We start from the raw sequence: 11,315 nt of genomic DNA on the forward strand, positions 1-11,315 counted from the left end.
GTTGGAAACTCTAGATTATTTCATTCTCAGGCCCTAGATCATATAAGATGAATGCAATCTAATTCTAAGCATCTCTAAACCTAATTTAACGGAAATAATGGCATCAAAAATCATAATGAAGACTAGATCTAGAGATTGGAAAAGAAAAATACTTGTAACTTGGATGTTCTTAGATCGAATCCAATTTAAAGAAGATGTAGAATCTTCAATAATCATCCTAAAACTTGTCTCTCCAATGACTTCCACTCAATTCCTTGATAGGTCCCAAACTCAAATAATATAAAAAATTAGTAAATGGGTTTCTCTTCGGGTGAGAAAGTACCACAAAATTCTGAATAGCAAGTGATTATTCTCCACTGATATCTTCCGGCTGCTTTAAATAAGCCAAGCCATACACGGAAACCGAAATAAAAGGAAAGCTGGAAATGGAAACAGAACAATACCCATACTAAACACAAACCATGACTAACAGAAATTGACGTAAAACTCGCAACCACAACGCCACTACCACAACGCCAGTGACCCAGTCCTACCCCAGCTACATGCACTTCGCCTGCGACTCTTTCCACGTACAACTTCATCCCAAATATTTGGGATTTGGCCTAAGGGCCCTTGCTGACCGTCGTGGCTTATCAATACCTCCCCCATTAGGTGGATCCTTGTCCTCAAGGTCCACGCTCAGAAACCTTTCCAACAGCTGTTTGGTGGGTTCCCACGTTGCTTCTTCTACTGGTAGAGTTTCCCAATGGACCAAACTCTCTTCGATAGTCTGGGCTCCCTGTTTTATCCAGCGGCGATCTAGTATAGCCCGTGGCTTCAGCATGACTATCCCCTCGTCTGTGAATGGTGGCAACTCTTCGCTGTGGTTCACCCCATTTTCTTCATTAGTGTTGTATCGTTTGAGTAGGGATACGTGAAATACGGGATGAACGCGCGACCCTTCTGGTAAGTGGAGCTTGTATGCGACTGGACCGATTTTCTCCAAGATTTCGTAGGGCCCATAGAAACGGCTGGCTAATTTCTGGTGAACTCTTTTGAAAACGGTTTGCTGGCGGTATGGATGTAACCTTAGCAGCACTCGCTCTCCAACCTCGAACGACACGTCTCGTCGTTTTTTATCTGCTAGTTGTTTCATCCGATTAACCGAGCGTGTAAGGTTGGCCTTGAGTTGTTGGAGTAATTCATCCCTGTTTCATAGTTGCTGATCAACTTCATGCACTGGTGAGAGGCCCTCGTTGTATGAAGGAATGGTGGGTGGCAATCTACCATACAATGCTTGAAAAGGGGTCATTCCCGTGGAGATGTGGTAAGTGGTATTGTACCAGTATTCAGCCCAAGGTAAGTAGAAGTTCCATTTGCGTGGCCACTGATGTACAAAGCATCTGAGATACTGTTCAACACAGCGGTTGACAACTTCCGTTTGTCCATCAGTCTGCGGGTGATACGCGGAGCTGAGCTGCAGTTTGGAGCCCGACATCTTGAAGAGCTCTTGCCAGAAGTTGCTCACAAAAATTGGGTCTCGGTCACTAACGATTGATCTGGGCATCCCGTGTAGCTTAACGACACCTTCCACAAATTTTTCTGCAACACCCTTGGCCGTAAAGGGATGGGTTAAAGTAAGGAAGTGGGCTGACTTACTGAGCCTATCGACGACTACCATGATGGTATCCTTGCCCTGTGAAATCGGTAACCCTTCAATAAAATCCATCGTGATGTCATCCCATACTTGATTTGGAATGGGCAACGGTTGTAGGAGTCCTGTCGGTGCCAAGGTTTCAACCTTTGCCTTCTGGCACACCATGCAACCCTTGACGTACTCCTGGACCGATCTGAGCATCCCTGGCCAATAAAACTGTTGCCCTAATTTTTTGTATGTGCGCAGTATGCCTGAGTGTCCGCCCATCTTGGTGTCATGCATCTCGTGCATCAGCTTGGAACGTAAGGCAGGATCGGCTGGTACGATGACCCGTTCTTTGTAACGTAGTAGACCATTGCGCCACACATAGTGGTCGTGGGGCTGGTCCGCAGCTACCCGACTCATGTTTTGAATATACGGATCCTCCTTTGCAGCTCGCTTGATTTCCTCCCATATGTTAACCTGAGGAATAAAGATATTGTGAAGAACCGGGCTACCTTGTTTTCGTGAAAGGGCGTCAGCTGCCGAATTCTCACGTCCCGAACGGTAAGTGATCTCGTAGTCATAGCCTAAGAGTTTGGCTACCCATTTTTGCTGTTCAGGCGTAGAGATGCGTTGTTCCAAAAAATATTTTAGGCTTCTTTGATCCGTCTGAATATAGAATTTTCGGCCTAGGAGATAAGGCCGCCATAGTCGTATTGCTTCCACGATGGCTAGCATCTCTTTGGCATAGGTGGACCATGATTTTTTTGCTACCCCAAGGGCCCGACTCATGAAAGCTACTGGTTTACCTTGTTGGGACATCACAACTCCAATACCATCTCCTGATGCATCGGTTTCAATAGTGAAGATGTCGTTGAAGTTGGGCATTGCCAGTGTTGGTGTGGTGGTCATGGCTTTTTTGAGAGCCAGAAAAGCATCCTCCGCTTCCTCGTGCCACCCGAATTTGCCTTTCTTAAGAAGGTTGGTGAGGGCACGTGCTATAATGCCATAATTTTTGACAAACTTCCGGTAATATCCTGTCAACCCTAAAAACCCACGTAGCTCAGTAATGTTAGTAGGTCGTGGCCATGCCACCATCGCTGCAATCTTACTGTCGTCTACTTTCACTCCTTGACAGGTGACTATGTGCCCCAAATACTCCAACTCTTGTTGCCCGAAAGCACATTTGCTAGCCTTGACAAAGAACTGTTGCTGCTTCAATATGGCCAGAGTCTGTTTTACATGCACCAAATGCTTGTCCCAAGTAGGACTATAAACTAATATATCATCGAAGAAAACTAGTATGAATTTTCTAAGATGAGGACGAAATATAGAGTTCATAATAGCTTGAAAGGTAGAAGGTGCATTACACAAGCCAAATGGCATAACCAAATATTCGTAATGTCCGTTATGAGTTCGGAAAGCAGTTTTAGGAATATCTGGGGGATTTACTCGTACCTGATGGTACCCAGCTCTTAGATCTAGCTTGGTGAAGTACGAGGCACCATAGAGTTCGTCCAACATATCCTCCACCGTGGGAATGGGAAAGCGGTCCTTCACAGTGGCAGCGTTGAGTGCCCGATAATCTGTGCAAAAACGCCAGTTTCCATCCTTCTTCTTCACTAGTAGTACTCGTGATGAAAACGGGCTCGTACTGGGTCGAATGAGGCCTGCATTTAACATATCGTGGACTTGTTTCTCGATCTCCTCCTTTTGGTAGTATGCATATCGATACGGTCGGACGTTAATCGGCTCGATGCCTTCTTTGAGAGAGATGCAATGATCAACTTCTCTTATGGGAGGTAGACTTGAAGGTTCGTGAAATACTTCTGAAAATTCTTGTAATATTTTCTGCATGTCAGGATGCATTTTTCTGTTCGACTCCTGGGCATTGATGGATAGGCATATCGCGAAAATGGAATGGCCCTGTCGAGCCTCCTTTGAAAGCTCCTTGAATGATGCGGCTTGAATAACTTCACCATTGGTCCCTTGTAACCGCCTGATCTGATTCTCCCAAAGAAACTCCATGGTTAACTGCTTCCAATTGCACACCACGGAACCTAGCATTTCAAGCCATTGAATTCCCAGAACTAGATCCAATCCTGTCAGAGGAAGAGAGTAAAGAGTTAAAGAGAAAAAAGTGCCTTGGAGGTCCACTCGCACCTCTTCGAAACGCCCCTGGCATTTTAGTTTGTCCCCGTTAGCTATCCGCACAGTGAACCTCTCGGTTGGCACTACGGGCAACCTCAGTTCATGGGCCAACCTCTCACTGATGAAGTTGTGAGTTGACCCACTGTCTATGAGTATGATGATTTCGTGGGAACCGATCTTGGCAGCTACACGCATGGTCTTAGGCGCGGACCATCCCGTTAATGCATGCAACGTAATCTCTGGTTCGAGGGGCTCCTCTCGATTTTCTTCCACTAGCTGTTCTTTTGTGGTGTCGTTGCAGAATTCATTGTTGCTGTCATCACGTCCTTCCAACATAAGTATTCGTGGCCCTTGGCATTTATGTCCTGCAGTAAACCGTTCATTACAATTAAAACATAAACCTTGGAGACGTCGCCGCTGCATTTCTTCCCAACTCAATCGTCTGACAGGTGCTACGGGTGCTGCATGATTTGCTAGCGGAAGAGCCAAGGGAGCTCGCACTGGTGGTGCAGGTCGTGTAACCCTCCTTTGTCTCATTAGTTGGTCATCTCTCATCCGCGCGAAGCGAATAACATCTTTCAATGTCTGTGGTTTAAACATGCGGATCCCGTCAGATATCTCAGTCTTTAAACCACCCATGAAGGTTCCCACCAGAGCCTTTTGCGTCCAGCCGGTGACCCGATTGCCTAATTGTTCAAATTCCCGTTGATATTCGCGCAAGGAACCAGTCTGTCTGATCCGTGATAGAGCTTCGTCAAAATCCTCGCAATCTGAAGGTCCAAAACGTGCCCAAAGTTCATCTTCAAAATCTGTCCATGAGAGAACTCGTCCTTCTTCTTGGAACGTCCTGCGGATCCATTGCCACCATTGATTGGCCTCCCCTTCCAAGTGATAAGAGGCCAAAGAAACCTTCTGGTTATCAGGAGTGTTTTGGAATTCAAAGAATTGATTCACACGATTGAACCACTCTGTCGGGTCATCTCCGGAGAATCGAGGAAACTCTAGTTTTGCCGTTTTTGAGGATACGACAAGTCGTCCCCCATTGTGGCCTTCACGGTATTGGTTACCATGATTTGGAGGCTGCTGATCTGCAAGGAATACATCAGAGAGACGGTTAAGAGTCTCTTCCAAATGTCGCAACCTATCTGGCATGCCGAGCTCTATCCGGTGTAGCCCCTCTTGCACTTCACCGAGCCCAGCTTCCAACAGTTCAATTCGCTCTTTATTGGTGCCCATAGTAGCCTGGCTCTGATACCAATGATAGGTCCCAAACTCAAATAATATAAAAAATTAGTAAATGGGTTTCTCTTCGGGTGAGAAAGTACCACAAAATTCTGAATAGCAAGTGATTATTCTCCACTGATATCTTCCGGCTGCTTTAAATAAGCCAAGCCATACACGGAAACCGAAATAAAAGGAAAGCTGGAAATGGAAACAGAACAATACCCATACTAAACACAAACCATGACTAACAGAAATTGACGTAAAACTCGCAACCACAACGCCACTACCACAACGCCAGTGACCCAGTCCTACCCCAGCTACATGCACTTCGCCTGCGACTCTTTCCACGTACAACTTCATCCCAAATATTTGGGATTTGGCCTAAGGGCCCTTGCTGACCGTCGTGGCTTATCATTCCTCCCTTTATGAACCTTGGCATAAGAGAAAGATGAGCTTTTCTCTCTTTCTCTTAAGGGTGGCTAGGGTTTGCTCTAATTTTTAGATAATTGAATGGTAAAAATCTAAAGCCCTAACCCCTAAAGGGGTATTTATAAGTTTCCCTATGGGCTTAAGTGACTTATGTCTAACTAGGACTTGGGTCATCTAATCTAGCTTACTTCGGTCCTAATTAATTAATTACCCATTTTGGATTTTAATTAATTAACTAACTAAATCTAGAAAGTTCATTCATAAGATCTTATGCAACCCTATATTTTTACCAAAACACCCTTACACACATTTATGAACTATAAACCTAAATCTCTTAAACAAACATGCTACCACGAAACAAGAGCTTGACCAAGGACCACTAGCGTCCATAGAAAATATTGGCTCCCTCATAATCCAATTATAAAGTTAACACTCCACCAAATAGAGTTAATCACACTCCAATATCAGATGTAATTACAATGAGGCAAAGTTTGAGTCTATGACTTACTATCCATTGCATGTATAATCCTTATGAACTGGTATTCATAATCTAACGAGGTAATGTTATCAACCTCTCAAGTACTAGTGAATAGAATGAAAGAACTCCTTTCATTATCTAAACCAAAATAAAAAATTAAAAGATCTATCATATTCCCCTATTTTGTATTGTGTACGAAATTTATGGTTTCCGTTGATGCAAATATGATCACCTAAATTTAAGATGATAAACAATTCCCCATTGGCAAAACGGTTATCCATTAAGCGACGAAAATCAACAAAAAGATCAAGCTCTCACACTTGCAATGACAGACTAATAGGGTCAACTACTTAGCTAACCTTCATAATTAAATACCATTACTATATTGGTAGATCTCATTGTGAAAGACCTATTACTGTATAATTCATGGGTAGAGCCAAAGAATGTGAACTGTACAAGTTACCAATAAGATTTATTAAATAATCATTGAGTTATAAACCCCCATATTATGTTATCAACTGACATACTCTACCTCACAAAGATCATATTTCAAATTCCTCTAAAGGAATTATTATAACCATGGTTTCTTGATTACATGTCATTAGGATCACCCAAGAGGACACGTTGTCTCAATCCCATGTAATATCATGGTACATATATTGGAAACACCTGTTGTCACTAACCTCCATCAATAGTGACCCAATTCGTAGGGAACATGTGACCATCTTAGAGTCTTACCCATAGGTCAAAATCTCCCATTAATTTTAACACAAGCTCAATATCATCTCAAGGTTGAGAGTCCGTATAATATTGTAGTTTAGCGAATCATGACTACACAGTATCTAATATGTACCACTCTTTTCTATAAATAAACTAAAATAGCATATGCATGAAACTAGAAGGATGGTTAAGTAAACAAAGTCTACAACTTTTAATTAAGCCAATGAAAAAAGAACTTCAAATACAAAAGCATGATGTTCCATGAAGTTCATAATTTAATCAAAAACCCATATTTCTATATGGGTGGCACTAGACATCACATTCTTGTTTTCCTTGAACGGCTCTTTCATATTGCTTTTTGGACCAAAGCATTCTTGTTAAAATCTTACTTGTAGTGCTAATATTCCTTTTCCCATTATTAATTCCATTGCTTCATTCCACTTCTTCTAATATTCTCTTGTACAATTCAAGTGACTTCTCATGAGATAGTAAAACAAACGTTAATTATACTTCAACTTAGATCATAAATAAAAAATTCATATTTACACCCTATAATCAAGTTAAACCTACAAAGATGATTGTAATTTTTCTACTTTCCCATCTTATATGATATGGGAAGTTATCTAGGCTTGAGCCAATATGAATTTAACTATTGTTGGCATTTCAAAAGCTAAGTGTTCATTTGGGTGCACTTCCTGATTTCTATTTTGAAAATAAAAAAATTAATATTAATTTTTATATAAAATGTAAGAATTTTTATCGATTTACATTGAAAAAAGTAATTATTTAAAAAAAAAATTAAAATTTTGAGGTATAAAATTGATTTTAAGGTATAAAAAAAAATTATCTCAAATTTTAAATTTTTTTTTGAAATAATTTTAAAAAATATAAGGTAAATCTATAACATTTTTTATAAGATTTTTCAGCTTTTATATTGAATTTATTATTATTATTATTCATTTTCAAAAACAAAAAATAAGAAGTATAGTCAAATTTACACTAAGTTTTACTTAGATTAACATCTATTGGAAGACTTTCATACTATTATATTTCCCTTATAGGAAATTTGGAAAACAAAAAAAAAGTGTTATACATAAAGGACCTGCAACTTTCCTTATAAATAATATATTATCTTTAAAAATAAAAAACTTATAAATGTAACTTTCCATGGCCAAGCTCTTGATATGAAACAAATTGCATTTTAATCGGATTGAAAATTTAAAAATTTTTCATATTTTTAAATATTTTTATCCTATTATACCAATTTTTCCCTTTTTAAAATTGATTTATTTTCCTCTTTAATCTCTTTGATAATATATCAATATTATGATGTGATGACATCTAAAAATGCAAATATAGAGTAGGAAACGTCTTAAATTAAATTCTAATAGAAAAACCAATAAATTTCAATAAAAAATAACCATAATTTCAATAATTTTTTATGGCAAAAAGCTAGCTCTTAAAATTTTGTAAAAGTAAAAATAAATCATTTTAGTAAGAATTTCACAGTTTTAATTTTCTTCAAATAATTAAACATAAGTTGATTAAGAGTTATGAAACTTTTCGGTTGAGAATACACCTTCTCTAAATATGTTTTGTAGACAGGAATGTTCTTTCTCTTTTTAGTAACTTCATACTGGGACATGGTATGTTGCTTTTTTAGCTACCTGGCATTACATTCTTGTTTTCCATATTCTTCTTCCACCTTTTCCAATACGTACCAGAGCACTTTGGTTGAAACCTTCCTTGTAGTGCTAATGTTCTTTTCTTGTGCTTGTATATTACCCCATTGTTAATCTCATTGCCTCATATCACTTTACCTTTTTTAATATACCCTTGTATAATTCAAGTGACTTGTCAATAGAGTTTGAAAAGCAAAAGTTAATTATACTTATCTTAATATATACTCAAGAAATATTTCGAAACTATAATTTTCAACTAATAAGATTGTACGTGTCAGTGTAATAAACATGCGAAGAAATATAATGGTTGTAGGTGTAATTAGAAATAAAGGTCTATCTTTTATATATAGATAGATAGATAGATAGATAGATAGACAGACAGATATTTACCCACTAATATTTAAGATTCCTATTACACCCTACAAAAATGATTCTAATTTGTTATGTTTTTTACTCTCAGGAAAGTTTTTTTTCCTTGTTTTTTCAGATTCCAAACTTTGACTCAAGAAAACTCATTTTTTGTCCTTTTTTTTTTTTATAGAGAAAAATGCAAGTCTTGTTTGACAATTGCTTTACGAAACAGTTTTCTAATCTTCAAAATATAAAAAACATGAAAACATGTTTACAATCAGAAAACAAAAAACAGTTTTCTATTTTTTATTCTTAAAAATGAAAAATATGATTTTTTTTTCTATAAAACACCTTTTAGTTGTTTTCTAATGACAAATTCAAAAAATAAAGTACTACAAATGAAAGTTATTTTTAAAACATATTTAAACATTAAAAAAATTATATATGTTAACAAAGTTTCAAGTTTTCAAACAAATATCATGTGACAACTTTAGAATTTGTTCTCAGTTTTTCAAAACTGTTTTAAAAAAACTTCCCAAATAGTAAATAAATTCCCACACAAAAGAACGACTTTTGTTATCAACCTCTCCTCTTGCTACTAATGCTTATGATAGTGTTGTTAGTCATAGAGCTCTTCACAAGACCAAGCACTAGCCTTATGATAATATATCCTATGATCACTCAGTCTAAAATTGGAATTTTTAAACCAAAGGTTTTTACTACTACCTGTGAACCTACTTGTGTTAAGAAAGCTTTATGTATGGATCATTGGAAACAAGTAATAATTGATGAATATATGGCTCTTTTGAAGAAAACATTGTCCTTAGTCTCATTACCCCTTAAAAGAAAGTCCATTGGCTGCAAATGGATGTTTAGAGTGAAAGAAAACCCTGATGGCTCCCTTCAGAAGTACAAAGTCAGGTTAGTGATAAAAGGGTTTCATCAAGTTGCTAGTTTTGATTTCATTGAAACTTTTAGTCCAGTTGTTATACCCAAAATTATTCAAGTAATGCTTATTATAGCTTTGTCTAGAGATTAGCTAATTTATCATCTAGATGTTAATAATGTGTTTTTGAATGGAGTGTTGTATGAGGAAGTTTTTATGGAACAACCTCCCAGATTTATACCGTCCAACTAGTCTCAGCTTGTTTGCAAAGTAAATAAAGCTCTATATTGCTTAAATCAAGCACCAAGGGCATGGTTAGAAATTTTGGGTGTAGGAAGTGAATCGGTTTAAGATGTGAAGTTGTATAGATTAATTGTAGGAGCTTTGCAATATGTACTAGTTACTAGGCTTGAAATTGACTATACTACTAATTAAGTTTGTTAATATCCATTGGAATCTCACTGGAAAGAAATCAAAAGAATTGTCTGATACTTGAAAGGAACTCTTCATCATAGATTTCATCTAACAAGATCTTTTGTTCTTAATCTTGTAGCATTTTGTGGTGTTGATTAGGCCACTAATGACCAAAGATCAACCTTAGGCTTTTGTGTGCATTTTGGTTCAAACTTAGTCACTTGGTAGTTAAAGAAGCAACATATTGTGGCTAGATCAAGTACAGATATTGTACCTAGATGAAGCACAAAAGTTTAGGTAGTTTGGTTGTAGAAATTACTTGGTTACAATCTCTTCTCTCATAAATTAAAATCACTTTGCCTATACCACCAGTTATTTGGTATGATAATCTTAGCATTGTTATGTTGGTTGCTAATTCAATATTACATGCTAGGACAAAACACTTCGAATTGGATTTATATTTTGTTAGGGAAAAGGCTCTATAGAGAATGGTTTTCATCCAACATGTGTCTTCTATTAATCAAGTAGTAGATGTCTTGATGAAAGCTATTTCAAGCACTCAATTTTTAAATTTAAGAAACAAACTCAAAGTAAAAAATCTTTCTTCCTTGAGTGTGAGGAGAGGATGTTAAGAAATAGTTACATATTATTACAAGATGTTATACACATGTCATATGTTAACTAGTTGTCTTCCATTATTGGTAGATAATTTGTTAAAGGAGTTTATGATATGTTTGCTATGCTACATATATATATATATATATATATATATATATATATATATATATATATATATATATGTTAGTATGTAACAACTAGGGTGGTTCAAAAAAAAAAAATTAGAAAAACTTATCTCGGTTGTTACTTTCTTTACTATCTTTCTCTCTAATTACTTTCTTTAGAAGTAGAAATGTGGCGAAGTTGCAAATCCAATTGAAAATGTAATGTAAGATAAAGGGCAAAGCGAAAGGATCTATTTTCTACAGTTGGCAAAGATAAGATTTGAAGAGCATAGGGTTTTTTGAAAAGACTAATGAAGAGAGGATGTGGAAAAAAAGTTATGATCATATGAGGTTCATGTCTTTCTTTTTTTTTCCCTTTCAGATAATATTTTTACATTGATGAGTTATTTTTACATCATAATTTATTCACTTATAAAATATTTACTTTTGAAAAATAAAACAATTTCTTATCATTAAAACTAAAAAAACAAGTTACAAATGCAGCCTTCCATGACCGGCCTCTTGATAAGAAATAAATTTTGCATTAATCAAATTGAAAATTTAAGGCTATGTTTGGTTTTCACAAAGTTTGAAAGAAAATGTGAGGGAAAGAAAATAGAAAGGAAAAGTAGAATGAAAA

At 36.9% G+C, this 11,315-nt stretch overlaps 1 pseudogene; it reads right to left on the reverse strand.

Annotated features, from left to right (window-relative positions):
* Positions 1-1,192: 1,192 nt before the first annotated feature.
* LOC117908304 overlaps positions 1,193-11,315 on the reverse strand; it is a 68,658-nt pseudogene continuing 58,535 nt past the window's right edge.

The sequence above is a fragment of the Vitis riparia genome, chromosome 19, assembly GCF_004353265.1.
Source record: "Vitis riparia cultivar Riparia Gloire de Montpellier isolate 1030 chromosome 19, EGFV_Vit.rip_1.0, whole genome shotgun sequence".
Classification (NCBI taxonomy): Eukaryota; Viridiplantae; Streptophyta; class Magnoliopsida; order Vitales; family Vitaceae; genus Vitis; species Vitis riparia.